Here is a 16,414-nt window from a genome sequence, read left to right as displayed (position 1 = left end):
CTAGAATGGACTAGACACTCCTGGTCTGAGTCTGACTTTTAATTTTTTTTCTGATCCCTAGCTCACTACACTGTATTTTCACTTTGTGGTTTGTGAATACGAGCCAGAAGAGTACTACCGGGAAGATAAATGCCATAGAATCTTCTGTAACTGTCTCTAATAATCCTATCAGTGCTATATTTGTCTGAAATTTAACCCATGCGATGTGTTGTGTGTTCTTTCAATATTTATATGTAGAAGTTCCAACCCTTTGTATCTCAGAATGTGACATTATTTGGATACAGAATGGTTACAATATAAATAATTAAGAGAAGACTATATTGAAGTAGAGTGAGTCTCTATCCAATACAGCAAGTTGTTAAATGCAAAGAGGAGACTTTGTACTAAACACAGGAAGTGTGCCTTAATCAGTGATAAACTAAAGATCAGGTCTCAAAATTTCTGATATTTTTTCTTTTATATACAAACTTATTTTCTTCGATAGGAATCATAGATTCCTAAATAATGAACTGATCTTTGATTGGAAGCAGCTTTGTTACTTTTCATGTTTATTTTTAGAAAAGAAGCAATTTTAGAAGCAAAATATTTACGATTGAGTTTATTTTTACTTCTAGAGGAGACGATGTCATTTGGGGTGGTTTTTGTGATATACCTTCAATAAAAATAAGCACTCCAGTTTGCAGCAAACCTACTCCATTTGGATATGTTCTCAGTTATCAAAAGTCTTTGTAAATGGTCAGTTCCCCCCTGCTATGAGGTAGAAAGGATTTATTATTTTAAATTGGAGACATTTAAATTTCTAAATTCATCATTTTTTTATTTGGCAGAGCTACAAACTGGCCTCACATAGGTCTGCCATTAAAATTTTGATGTTTTTCAGCTGCCAAATTCCTTAACAAAATATACTTAAAACTACTTACTAGAGCTAGTTGGAGGTCCAAAGGTGGACATTATGGAATGAGACAAGGCTTATCTTGGTGTATATTTCGGCATTTCATTCGGCAGAAAGGGCTGAAATGAAAGATTATGTAGCAATCACAGTAAATTAAAAGGAAAACAACCTGGGAAATTAGAAAAATGATTGTCTATTTAGAAATTATGCAGTATATAAAGTAAGATGATTTTTAACATAATTCTTGTCTGGGCTTTACATTCTGCTTAATATATAAATAATCCAGGCCAAATATAACAATAGCCCATTGAACAAATCTCTCAAAGTTTTTGGATTTGATTTCCAGAGTGTATGATACAACCATTTTTTTTTTTTTTTGCCATCTGGCATTTCATTTGGGATCATAGCCTTTTCTTGAAGAGGAGAAATATCGTGAGCTAAAATTATAGTTAATATAGGGTAAACTGTAGAACATCTGTGCATATGACAATTTATATTTAGTTTCCCTGAAACTTTTTTGGAATTCTAATGACCATTTTGAAATTTTGTGAGTTCATGGGCTAAAATAACACTTTCTAAGCAAATTGGTTTTCTCATTTGTATTCTCCCATTTCAATAAAGTATGTGAGCAATCAGCTACAGATTGATTTTGAAAATTTTTTGAATGTTTTCAATTGTTCTTAGTCATTTCTTTCTCTTTTATTTTTCTTTCTTTCTTTCTTTCTTTCTTTCTTTCTTTCTTTCTTTCTTTCTTTCTCTTTCTCTCTTTCTTTCGTACTAGGGATTAAATTCAGGGATGCTTTACACAGCCCTTTTTATTTTGAGACAAGCTCTTGCTAGGTTGCTAAGGATGGCCTTGAACTTGCAATCCTCCTGCTTCAGTTTCTAGAGGCACTGGGATTACAGATGTGCACCACCATGCCCTGCTAAGCAAGACAAGTTTGGAAGAGAAACCACTGTTCATTGAGCTTCTATCATACCCTATGCTTGGCAATTGTTTTTAGTATTAATGTTAGCAATCTTATTCATTTGTTACTTTCTTTTTTAAATGGCTCTCTGTATTCATCCCCCTCACTTAATACTTTAGTCATTTTTATTGTAACCATCCTTTACTTTCTCACTGTTCTGAATTTGCTTATATTCCATGTCACTTTTCTGATTTATTCCAGTAATAAATGTAGAAAAGTGCACAAATCTTAAGTACATACCTTGACAGATTTTTAAAATATTTTTGTTTTTTAGTTGTAGGTGGACACAATACCTTTATTTTATTTTTATGTGGTGCTGACGATTGAACCCAGTGCTCCACACGTGCTAGGCAAGTGCTCTATGACTGAGCCAGAACCCCAGCCCCATCTTGACAGATTTTGACAAAGTGAAAATGTTAGGACAATTAACATACATATTAAGAAATAGAACTTGAGCTGGATAGAGTGACACACTCCTGTAATCCCAGTGGCTTGGGAGGCTAAGGCAGGAGGATCATAAATTCAAAGCCAGCTTAAGTAACTTAGTGAGGCCCTGTCTCAAAATAAAAAGTAAAATAACAGAGGGGCTGGGGATGCAGCTCAGTTGTTAAGTGTCCCTGAGTTCAATTCCTGGAACCAAAAAGAAAAAAAAAGAAAGAAAGAAAGAAAGAAAGAAAGAAAGAAAGAAAGAAAGAGAAAAAATTAGAACCTAGCTTCTTTGTAGAAGCCACCTTATACATTATCCCAGTCACTATTCCACACCTTCTCCAAATTTATCACTATATAGACTTCTAAAATCTAGATTGGCCACCTTATACATTATCCCAGTCACTATTCCACACCTTCTCCAAATTTATCACTATATAGACTTCTAAAATCTAGATTGATTGGTTTGACTTAGCTCTATTTAAATGGAATGGTACAACAGTTACATTCACTCAATATTATATTATATTTTTCAGGTTTTATTCACATTGAGCACAACAGTAATTCTGATAATTTCATTCCATTCCTTTAACTGTATGATTCTAAAACAAGTTTTCCTTTTTTATGGATATTATGATTACTTCCAAAAGGGAAATCACAAATCTTAATAAAACTATCAACTATGTTTTTGGTTGTCATCTATATAGATTTTTGTTGGTTTATTCCTAGGAGTGAAATGTACCATAGTTTGTAAATTTGTTCAGGAAATCAGTTTTCAAAATGGTTTGTAAGAGTCTCAACTTGTTTTCAAATATGGTTGTACCAGTAGAGTCTTCCATCAGCAGTGTATGAAAGTTCAGTAGCTCCACATGTACACCAACAGTTGATATTATCAATCTTTTTAATGTTAATGCATATTCAGTGTTAATTAGAATCAAATTGCAGCATTGATTTTCATAATTGTTGTGGTATGACATTGTTTTTCTCATGTTCAACATATCATGATTTTATATCTTTGCCACTTTCATTTCTTATCTATTAAAAGCAAAGATACATGATTAAAATCATGTCAAGGAAACTGGTTGATATGCTATATGATACATATATTGATTCTTGCTATGATTTGAAAAATCTAACCAAGACTCTTAGTTAAGATTTTGAATGTCATTATTTATTAGACCTCTGAAAACCACTACATACTGCACCATGGCCATCTTCAGGTATCATTAATCTCAATAACACATGACATACAGGAAGCTACTTTTTTAAACTATTTCTCCCATTTTATATTTTTATTCATGATATGTCTTAAAAGTGAGATTGTCTTCCCTTCATAACTATTCAACCATACCTAAATACAATGTCATCTGGTTTATATTTCTATCACATTCCCAGAACTACATTCAATTATGTCATGAATGATGTTGTACTGGGTAAAATAATCACTTCTCAAAAAACAAAGTGTTCAAATTCACAGGACCGGTGGGGTGGAAATGTTGTTTCATGGCAAGGGAAACTAGAGTCACTAAAGAGCGGACCAAAAAAAAAGGGGGGTGATTGACTTGGATTATCTGGGTGGGTCCAATGCAGAAACAAGGGTTCTCCAAGGGGAAGTGAGGCAGAAGCATCAGAACCGGAAATTTGGCATCATTAGAATTATCATTCAAATTGTCCCCTTTGCAGTACAGCCTTCATGGGAGACCTGGCTATAGTTACTATTTCCACTTTCTAACTTCACATTCTCTCTTTAATCCAGGTCTGTAGATTTTTATTTTCACCATACTATGAAATGTTTTTTCCAAGATAAGAATAATTGGTGTTTTTGTCGCCTTATTACAAAGTTCACTGAACATCCTTGACTTAAATTACTTGTCGTATTCACAGTATTTGACATGGTTGACCACAGCAGCATTTTATGAAATAGATAAAACAACTATACATTTCTTTTAAATTATGCCATTCAAAAAGCAAAGGATTGTTCAGATTTTTTCAGAAAAATATTTGACAAGGACTTTTGCAAAAAAAAATATAATTATAGATCTTAGTATTCTATTGTAAAATTAACATATCCTTGTATCCCTGAAGTGATGAAACAGAATATAACCAGCAACTCAGAATTCTTCTCATGCTCAACCGCTGTGCAATTATTTTATTTTTGTTCTATCTTAAGATCCATTATTCTGTACGAGTTAATAAAAAAAATCACTAGCTGTCATTTTGGGGGGTTTTGCCAAGAGATGGATTAAGTGTATGTTTACGATCACTATATTTAGCAAGAAGTCAAGGTCAAGCATTTTCAATTAAAAGGAATAGATACAATAAAAATACACTTACCTAAAAATAATTCAAGTGTTATTCTCTAATGGAATTCTTTCTTAAAATGGAAAATGTAATTTTTCTTCCTTACTCCAGAAAAGTTCACCATGTTAGATAAAAGATTATATGATAAATTACTTTTAGGTTCTCTATATAATTTTAAACTTATTTTAGGTTATGAGAGTACTTTTTCCTTACAGTTTCATTAAAATTGATACAATCATATTTTATATTTAGGAACTCTAAAATTGAATAATGTAATGTTTTTATTGTTCATTTAACATACTTATTCTTTACTTAAATAAAACAATAATATTTTGATCTATGGAATTCCAAATCAATCCATTCTGATTTTGGAGCCTACATTTGGAGGTCATACTGTATTTTAATTTATGAGTCTTTAAATTTTAGAAAATGTCACCATTAATGTAACAAAAAAATTTTCTGGTGAGTGACTAGAACATTATTATACTTGACCATACTAAAAAAAATTCTTTTTGATATTTCAGTTTTAAAAAAGCTTAATTTTAAGCATTTTGAAGTTATCTGCATATATATAATATATATATACATATATACATATATGCTATATATATATGTGTGTGTGTGTGTGTGTGTATATATATATATATATATATATATATATATATATACACCAAATTCTTTGAAGTTATGCAGTTTTATTTATTCACAAGTACATGGAAAGTTGATGCTGACTTTTGGGTACCTTTTTTTTCTGATAGCTGTAATAGGAAATGTGATAGTATTTTTATGGAGTAGAGACAATCTATTTGAGTTTAGGTGTTATGTCTTATTTCTCTTCTTTCAAGCATCCATAAGTCAAAAAGCAAGTGTGAAGCAAATGAGATGATGCTTTTAAAAATCACCAAGAGACTTTCCAATATCTAATATTCCAACTGCAAATTCCCTGACAGTGTTTACATGGGATGAAACAGTCCAGATGAGAGGCCTAATTAAAGATTTCTAACTTAGGCTTTTAAAAAATGAGAATAAGTGCATCTTAGTGATGAACTTTAATGCATTTCTTTTTTTCTGAACAGCAGCATGAATAAGTATGATTTCACTAGGGATCAGATATATGTGCTAATATACAAGGATTTTTTTTTAAATGTCAAAGAAAACAACATAGTGTATGAACAGTGGCTTTAACTACAGTGATCTGGCATTCTAGCACAATATATAATGACAAGTGCACTGAAATTCAGGATAAAAAGATTTATTGATTTATAACCTGCAGGATAGAGGTGGTAATGGGTAATAAATATAAGAGTGGATAGAAAAATAAAAGTCTGTCAGTTATTCCAACAAATAGGAAGTGAATATATTAATTTGCTAATGCTGTCATAAAAGAATGTCACAGACTAGATGGTTCAAACAACATATAAATTCATTTCCTCACATTTCTGGAGTATAGAAGTCCAAGATCAAAGTGGTGGCAGATTTTGTTTCTTCTGAGGTCTCTCTCCTTTTATTATAGATGATTGCTTTAGTGTTTTGTCCTCATGTGGCTGTTGCTCTTTGCCTGCACATCCAGAAACTCTCCTCTTCTGAACAGTTAGGTTGGACTAGGTCACATCCTAATGCTTCATTCAACTTACTTGAAAGGCCCTATCTCTAAATACAGTCATATTTTACTCTGCTGATAAGACTTGGACATATGAAGATAGGGGAATGCAGTTCAGTCCACGAAGAGCAGAATTTTAAATAGATATTTTCCATTTATAAAGGAAAGTAATGTTCCTTCTCCCTGAGAACTAATATATACTGTATTAAATTCACTAATGCCTTAAATTGCATGTGTTAAATGGAGACAGGCAATCTGATCCAATTCTGAAATATTTAGTTTTATTCATTTTATCAATAAAATCACTCAGAAAGAAAGAAAGAAAGAAAGCAAAGCAAAAATCTATCTATGGCTAATAAAATTTCTTGAAAAAATCTTAGACCATAAAGGGGTGGACAAGAGGTTTAGAAAATGATACTTCAAGGCAGGAGTAAGTATATAATTAATTTTCTAACCCAAACAGAACCTATACTTCATCTAGCAAACATTAAATAATTGCTACCACTTATATATAGATGGAGCATGTCCCCCAAGTTTTACCATGTGCTGAAAGCTGCTTTTCAGCATGACAATATTTGAAAGTGATGGAGCATACAACAAGTAGAGCCTAATGGGAAATGATTTGGTCATCATCCTCAGATAAGACTAACAACAGAAAATGTAGTTTTCATGAGACCCTGGTTAGTTTGCATGAAAGTGAGCTGTTATGAAAATACCAAATATGGCTACTCCCTGGTCTTTCTTTGACTTCTTCTTTTACCATGTAATCCTTCCCTCTTACATACCTTCCCTCCATGATGCCATCTGTCATTCTGTGATGCAGGTAAAGACTCCCAAATTAAGCTCAGCACATGCTGATACCATGTTCTTCAACTTCCTAAATTGTGAGGTAAAACTCCTTTCATTATAAAGTATTTAGACTCAGGTACTTGGATATAACAAGAAAAAATGAATAAGACAATACTTAATTGATTATAATGAAATAACAAAGGTGAAAAAAACAAACTGGTAGAAATTTTGTTTATTCTAAATTCTATACATAGATCTCTTACAAGCACTTCAAACTCATTATTTTCACCTTTTTCCTGTTTACTCTTTTGTGTAAATATAATTTTGGGGGGTAATGTTTCACTGTTTCCTTCGACATGCTCAATAGGTACCTAAGAGTCATTTCTAGCTTCTCACACTTTAATTACCAAGCACTTTAAATTCTACCTCCAAAATAACTGATATATGTATGTTCTTTTATCTGCATGCCCAATGTCACTGTTCAGACATACATCTGCTTACAACATTATTTACCTAGCTGTTATGCCAACCTCCATTTCAACTACCCTCATGTCAATTTCAAAATCTGTTTCCACTGAGATCTTGGCAAAATAAACACTGGTAGAAATAATAATGAACATAATGTTTTTACTGTCTGTCATCTCTGCAGGATGCCTTTGAAACTCCTTAAGATAAAATATATAGTTTTAACTCTGCTTATTGTCTGCATTTGACCCTTGTCATGGAAAAACATCCACCATGCACTTAAATTTAAGTTGTACTGAAATGTTTGGTTGATTGTTTATTCTTCTGGGCTCCAGAGAAAACCAGTAGGAAATATACATCTGTATATATGTATGTACATATATGACTACATATATGTAAAATAATGTAATACTATATAATATAAACTATATATAACTACATATATAATATATGAGTAGTATATAAAATTAATGTAGTATGTTTAGTTAAGTATTGTATATATTGATCTGGTATAACTACATAGAGTAAATGAATATGTAGTGTAAATTACAATTAACATATGTAGCTTAAATATATATAGAACACATATGCATCTTATTGGTCAAATTCTCCAGAAAATCTTGAAATAGTCTTTCCCATGTTATTATAGGAATTGGCTCATTTACTGATGGAGGCCAGGGAATCACACAATTTGCACTCTGAAAGCTGGAAGAATGTGCAGTGCTAATAGTATAATGCAGTCATTGTTCAAAGGCCAGACAACTGAAAATACAGATATCTGAGGACAGAAGATGAATGTCCCAGATAAGAAGTGAAATTGCAAATTTGTACTTCTTTCATATTTCCATACTATTCTGTCCTTCAGTGACCCCCCCAACACACACACACACACACACACACACACGCACACACACTTTGATGAGGATGATCTTGTTTACTCACCCTACCTCCAGAAATGTTTTACCAGCAATCTGGATATCCATTAGCCCAGTCAATCTGACACATAAAATTAGCCATCACAGATTGAATTCTTATGTTCTATGTAATAGTCCCTATGTTAAGAAATATTATTTCCTTTCTTCCTGTCTACCTATCTCCAGTTATTCCTAATGTTTCCTAACAGGTTTGTCTTCGAATAAAATTATTCTCATTGCTGCCTCTCCCTTTAGCACTGCAGTATTTCCAAATTTACTCCTAAATTTATTCCTGTAGCATTCCATGTGGATTTTTTTTTTAATTTTTATTTTTTGGTACCAGGGATTTAAGCCAGGGATACTTTTCCACTTGGACACATTCCCAGCCCTGACATTTTTGAGATGGTATCACTAAATTCCTAGGACCTTATTAAATTCTGGAGGATGGCCTTGAACTTGTGATTCTCGTGCCTCAGTCTCTCAAGTTGCTGGGATTAGAGGTGTGCCCCATTTGGCTTTGCCCCATGTGTATTTCTATGACATAAGTGATGCTGTACTCTAATTGTTTGCTTCTATATCCCAAGTTTCATCTAGAATGAGTGTTCCTTGGAATTCTCTTCTTGTTTACTTAGTTTACTTTTCTTTTATTGTTAAAATAAGATTGAATAACAAAAATGCAGGTTATTTTGTGGTATTAACAATTTTGTTTCCCCCGTCAAAATTAGTCTTAGTTCTGATACAAATTTAAATTTCAGATTTCAATATTCCTAGGCAAAGAGTGTAGAAAATTTTCCTGTCTCTTATGTTCTGTATGTGAAGTGTCCCCCAAAAACTCAAGTGTGAGACGATGAGATAGTGGAAATGATTAGGTTGTGAGAGCCTTATAGTAATCAGTGAATTAATCCCTGATGGGGTAACTAGAGGCAGGTCGGGTGTGGTTGGAGCAGGTGGGGTGTTGGGGGTCTGGCTTTGGGGTATATATTTGTAACTGGCAAGTGAAGACCTCTCTCTCTGCTCTCTGATCATCATATGAGCTGTTTTCTTCTGCCACGCTCTTCCACCATGATATCCTGCTTTATCTTGGGCCCTGAGGAAAGGAGCCTGTTGTCTACTGTGTGTTGAGACCTATGAAACTGTGAGTCCCTAAATAAACCTTTCCTCCTTTACGGTTTTCTGGTTAGGTCTTTTTAGTTTCAGCAGCAAAAAATCTGATTAAAGCACTGTCATTCTAATTAAAATGTAAAATAAGAAGATCTTTAGGGATATGTGATTAGGATGCTCATGAATTAGAAGATTGCTTGTATAGAACAGATATTATACCTAAATAGATATTTCATGGATCCTCATTAACTTGGTCAGTTGTCTATTGATGCATACAAATCACAAAATCTCAGTCCCTTAAAAAAACAATTTCCACTTATTGTCTGTTGCAGTTTCCAGGGTCTGACTGGGCCTGGGTTGACTAGGCTCTTCTGCTGCTTGTAATGCTGGCTGTGCTGCCCGCATCGAGAGGCTTGACTGGGGCTGGAATTGTCATGATGACTAATGTAATTCACAGTTGGTGTTAGATTTTAATAGGCACTCAGGTATGGTTCTAAAAGTGATATAGGTAGATGAGAAATCTAATCTGAAAAATCAGATTGTAGAGAACTGTAGTGTCTTCTTGTCTAAGTATTAGTCTTTTAATAATAATTGGGTGGTGATAAATGATAGTAACTAAGAGATAAATTTTAAATCTTTTTCTTGCTTCTTTATGAATGTCACTTTAGTAACTGGATAAAAGAGGAAGAGAAAGATAATGGAGCACTTATAGGATGCTGTTGTAATGTACTAGCTGAGAATATATAAAAGATACAAAATAGTTACACTGATTGGAGAAAAAAGATATATGAAAAACACTGATAATATAAAATTAATAAGACATGATTGATGACCTTGGAGAGATTATGTTTGAGGGTGAGTTTGAAGCATCAAGCTTGGGGAACAAGGCAGTTCTGACATTAGTCATAGAGATAGAAAACAGGAAAAGACATAAACTTTCTAAGGGCGGTAATAAGTTCAGTTTAGTTAATATAAAGCTGAAGTAGCTTAAGGACATCCAAATACTTTGAAATATGGATCTCTATGTAAAATACAGAGTAGGGAAATATATTTTGCATTTGTCAAACATGTAGTTGGGAAAATAGCATTATTTAACATGAGACTGACACTATCATATATTATTGAAGGATTTTAAATCAGTTCAGATATTTTATTTCCCAAGAAATTAAATAGAATGAGAAATGTTCCTATCACTATAAATAGGGGAAAATATTCCTAGCTGCATATATAATATGTGCTCAAAATTATCTTTTAGTTCATTAGGTTCACAGTGTGCATCTGTCTTCCTCCTCCTTGCTGCCTCCTTTTCAGCTAAATTGCATACATTGGGTCAATATGAATAATGAAATTTGCTTGTAACAGTAAATTGTACAGTCCTTTAGGCCTGTTTCTTTCTCAGTCACTTCATGTATTAAGCAGAATGCAGGTTTTAAAGATTCAATGAAAGTGTAACAACCAGCTTTTTCATTTCATCAAAGTAACCACGGAAGAGCAAAACATCTGCTTTCTTCTTTTTGTACCCCAACAATTGATGATCAATCTGTTAGTAATCAAGACCCAGAATCCATTGGCAGAAAAATTTTAAGAAGCAGCATATTCAAGAATATTGACACAGTAGCCTAGAATGCTTAAAGAAGAAGGCAGAATATCTTTGATAACATTCCACATAATATCTGTTTTGATGCCAGATTTTGATTACATCGCCAGGACCAAACATCAGAATGGAAACCACCAAGCTATGACTCATTAATACTTGCATAGAGAGAGCATAGAGTAGCTTTAATTAAAAAAAATAATGGAATTGTTAAAAAAAGGAAATTTTATATGATATAAATTTGCATATAAAATATGCAATCTATATTACTAATTTTTTAATTACTCCTAAGTCCGTTTTTTGTTTTTGTTTTTGTTTTGTTTTGTTTTAGGGTACAGGGGATTGAACTCAGGGGCAATAAACCACTGAACCACATCCCCAGCCCTATTTTTTCTTTTATTAAGAGACAGGGTCTCACTGAGTTGCTTAGTGCCTCACCTTTAGAGGCTGGCTTGGAACTCATGATCTTCCTGCCTCAGCCTCCCAAGTTGCTGGGATTACAGACATGCACCACTGTCCCCAGCTGTTTTTAAAATTATTATTATTATTATATGAATCACTTATGTTTTGGAGAAAATTGTGAAATTATAGTAACACATAAGAAATGAAATTAGTTATTTATAATATCCATTTTAATAGCAAATCTCTATATTTAGGTATATAAATATATACCAATATAGTTACCACATATAGTATAATATATATGACTACATGTAAAATTTATATTTTATACATAAAAATCAGCAATGAATTATGAATATTTTCAATGCTTACAAAATAAAGCATTTATCAGTATAGTTGTCTAGTTTATGACTTAGTAACAATTTATTTCTTAATCTTGATAAATCATGATTTAAAATTATTGGACAGTAGATATGATATAATAGTACATGGAACAGTTATAAAATAAATAGTCTCCAGAACAGAACAAAGATACTAAAGCTGAAATGAGACAAAAATGACTGTAAAATATTTTTATGCAACAATGATTAGATAAAGTTGGTGGGGGGGTAACATGGAGGGGCTTAGATTAGGAAGGTCTTTGAAACCATAATTACTAATTGCAAATTTTATCCTAAGGACATTTCTGTGCACAGAGGCATACTTTAATAATGTCAGTGTTTCAGAAAGATTATTCGAGTGGCCATGTTGTAAAAATGAAGTGAGGAATACAAGACCAGTAAATAGGTCATTGTATTAATTCCCACAAGAGATTAAAGGAATGGCATCATAGGGAGTGAAAAGAAAGAGGGAGATTGAGAGAAACATTTTGAGGGGCAATATCACATGACTGAGTCACTGAAATCTGAGAATAAAAATAAACATCATCTTGTGTTTGAACAGGAAATATTTTTGTTGTTGTTTTTGAATAGGAAATTTGCAGCTACAACAACCACCTCATTCAAAATTGTTGTGCCTATATGAAGTATCATAAAAGATCCTGTGGACTTCTGGCAAAATAGCTGACTAGAGGAACTGGATTTGTTTTCTTTATATTAAGATTGGTTCAAAACAAATACTAAGTAGCTATTATTCACCTAGAATATTCAAGGGAGAGAGATAGAATGCAGTGCAGATAAAATTGAGAAACTATGGAATATGGAGATTGATGGACTGTAAAAGAAACAAAATGGCTTGCATCAACTGAACTGTTGCTTCATTTGGGACCAAGTTGAACCCAAGAAAGTCATCCTATGATCAGGAAAAGTTCAAAGGGAGGACTCTAACAGCCCCCATCAACTACAAGGACACCTGAGGTTTTTGCTACTAGGGAGTCCTGTAGCACTTGTGGACCCTGATCCCTATTGTGGGAGCTATTAGGGAGTGCTCATTCTTATGCAATTCCAGAGGGTGACCCAGTTCATTTGTGTCCTCTCATATCCAGACTGCTACATGGTGCCATTTTGAGACCAAACTCAACTGTGCCTTGGCCCTATTGTCATGTGCAACATCTTCCAAGATTCTCCTGGTCTGAGGCCCACAGAGACTGAAAAGCACTCTGCATCCAGTACCAAATATGCTGTGCCACACCCACCAAAGTTCCCTGAAATTTCTCTACCATTATGTAGCCCATGAAGTCTGACAAGCTCCCCATTCCCAATAGTGCATACCATTGGTCATAAAACCATTGACTACAACTGAAAAGGCTATTCATATGTATTGTATGTATAAACACAATATATATTATTTCACCCAACTGAAACCAAAGTCCTCATTGACAGCCTGATATAGGTTGGGTTTTAAATGTCCTCCAAAGTTTCATGGGAAGTGGTAGAGCCTTTAGGAGGTGGGACCTTGTGGGAAATTTTCCAGGCCTTGGGGGTAATATCTGGAAGGGGACAATGGGGGGCTCTTTCTGGTTTATGTTATTTATTTTTTCTTCCCAGTTATGAGGTGAGCAGTTTTGCTCCACCATATACTCCTATCATGATGTATTGCTTTTTATAGGCCTAAGCATGAAACCACCAAAGAAACCAAAACAAACAAACTAATTAACTGACTAACAAAAAAAGCTTCTAGAGACCAAAGAAAAGTAAATAGACAAAATGCTCCCAAAAGAGTTAAAAAAAAATAGCTGTATGTGGTGGTGCATGCCTATAATCAAAGTGGTTCAGGAGGCTGAGCAGGAGGATAGCAAGTTCAAAACCAGACTCAGCCAACTGAGTGAAGCCCTAAGCAGCTTAAGGAGACCCTATCTCAAAAAAAGAAAAAAGAAAAACAAAAAGGGCTATGGATGTGGCTCAGTGGTTAAATACCGCTGAGTTCAATCCTCAGTACCAAAAAAAGAAAAAAATGATTTTAAGAGGGAACTCAATGAGAAGAGAATGCAGACAGAAAATTCTATAAAATGAAATTAAGAAATTCACTCTAGATCTGAATCAAGAATTCAGCAAAGAGATTGACATCATAAAAAAAAAAGAATCCAATAGAAATTTTGACATTGAAGAAGTCAATAAATCAAATGAAAAATAGTGCCAATTCACAGTTAAGGGATACATCATTAGACTAAGAGCAGATTTTTCAGAAGAAATTTTATAGGTCCAGAGGGAATAGACAATGTATTCAAAGTTCTGAAAGAAAAAACTGCTAACCAAGAAGGCTATATCCAGTAAAACCAGAATTCATAAATGTTCAAGAAATGAAAACTTTATAAGGCAAGCAAAAACTGAGGGTGCATGTTCATTATCATCTACAAGCCTCACAAAAGATTCTTAAGGGAGTTCTACATCTAGAAATGAAAGGAAGATAAACTAATTATAAAAAAAAAACATGACACATAAAATGGCCTAGAAGAGCAGATGCAGATACACAAAAGAGAAAGAGGAAGAAATTGTATTGACAGAAATGACCAGATTGCAAAATTAAATGAGAGAGAGAGAAAAAAGAAAGAAATGAAGTTAATACAACCAGAAGATATATTTCTAAATGACAGAGGTGTATCTTTACAGACTGGAAATATACTAAATTCCCTAATTAGACTAGATGAGTGGATTAAAAAACCAAGACCAAATGACATGTCACCTACAACAAATTCACTTCATCAATAAAGACACAGACTGGCAGGGAAGGTATGAAAAAAGGTGTTCCATGAAAATGGGAACCAAAAGCACACTGGAGTCACTACATATCTGTCATATAAAATAGACTTTAAGAAAAAAAAAACATAGAAAGAAAAGCATCACAATGTATGGACTAAAGGATCAATTTAATAACATGATAAAATAATTGTAATCATCTATATCCCTAACACTGGAACATGCAGCTTTGTAAAGCAAATATTATTATATCTAAAAGGAAAGAGAAGCTCCAAAATAATGATAGTTGGAGACTCCAAGACCCCAATTTCATCAGTGAAGAGATCATTCAGACAACAAAATCAACAAAGAAACTAATATTAGAGGAAAATATGCTAAAATCCAAATGAACTTAATATCTATTTGTAGAACATTTCATGCATTAGCTACAAAATGTACATTTTTTTTTATCAGCACCTGAACCATTCTTCAGGAGAGACCAAACGTGGAACAGAAAACAAATTTCAACAATCCCCCAAATTTTAAACCATATCCTCTACTTTTTTTCAACCCCAATGAAATAGAAGTATAAATCAATGAGAGGAATTTCAGAAATTGTGCAAGCACAGAGAAACTTAGCAATATATATATATATATATATATATATATATATATATTTATATATATATTTATATATATCCATATATATATATTTATAATATATATACTATATATTATATTTATATATATCCATATATATATATATATGGATATAAAATGCATATAAGGCAAGCAGTCTATTACTGAGCCATAGTCCCAGCCCCGCATACTTCTTTTAAATGCACAATGAGTCACTATGTGTAATGTTAAAGGGATTGAACCCAGAGTGCTTTACCACAGAGCCACGCCCTTTAATTTATCTATCTATCTATTTATTTATTTATTTAATATCTATCTATGTATTTATTTAAATTTATTTGTTCTAAGTTATATATGACAATTGAGTCTATTTTGACATATTTATACAAACATGGAGTATATCTTATTATAAGTAGGATTCCAGTCTTGAAGGGCTTACTACATTGCTTAGGGCCTCACTATATTTCTGAGGCTGGCCTTGAATTTGTAAACCTCCTGCTTTAGCTTCCTGAGCCACTGGGATTACAAGCATGTGCTACCATGCCTGTCCCCCTTGAGACTACTTAAATTCAAGTCAGAACAAGGAAAACTTTATTCTAACAACCTGCATGAGATAGTGAACCTCTCAAGGACACACCAGACTTCCAAGGACAGGCCAGATCCCACAGGGAAGGAAGGAGTTTTTGCCTTGAGATAAGTGAACATCTCTGAGTTCCTGTGAATAAACCAAAGCTACAGATTAGTCTGCATTTTCCAGGTGTTCTATCAAGAATATACAAAGGTCATGGCAGATATATGGACAGGAAAGATCCTTAATATTTTCCTTAGCTCTTTATTATGATGATGATACTTTGGTAGAATTCAGCCCAGAAGTCTCCAAACTTTTCTTTCAGTACAGCATGTTAGACCTTAGTAGGCTTCCTATTTAATTTTAATTTTAAGCAAAATGGAGATAAGTTGGTAATTGTAACATATCCCTAGGGTCAAAATACTGAAATAATCCATCGCTTTCCAAACTTTGCTTCACATTGTTATCACTTGGAATATCTTTAAATATACTAATGTTGGTTCCTACACAGAATTTGGTAACTTACTTTTAGAGACTGTGGTTGGAGTACCAGTAATTCTTTTATTTCTCCGGAAGATTCCAACGTGCAACAAATTTTGGAAACCACTGGATTATCCATTTGTCTTTGTTTTTATAGGGCAC

Source organism: Marmota flaviventris, chromosome 3, assembly GCF_047511675.1.
Source record: "Marmota flaviventris isolate mMarFla1 chromosome 3, mMarFla1.hap1, whole genome shotgun sequence".
In the NCBI taxonomy this organism is placed as follows: domain Eukaryota; kingdom Metazoa; phylum Chordata; class Mammalia; order Rodentia; family Sciuridae; genus Marmota; species Marmota flaviventris.
Note: the sequence above shows the minus strand (reverse complement) of the source record.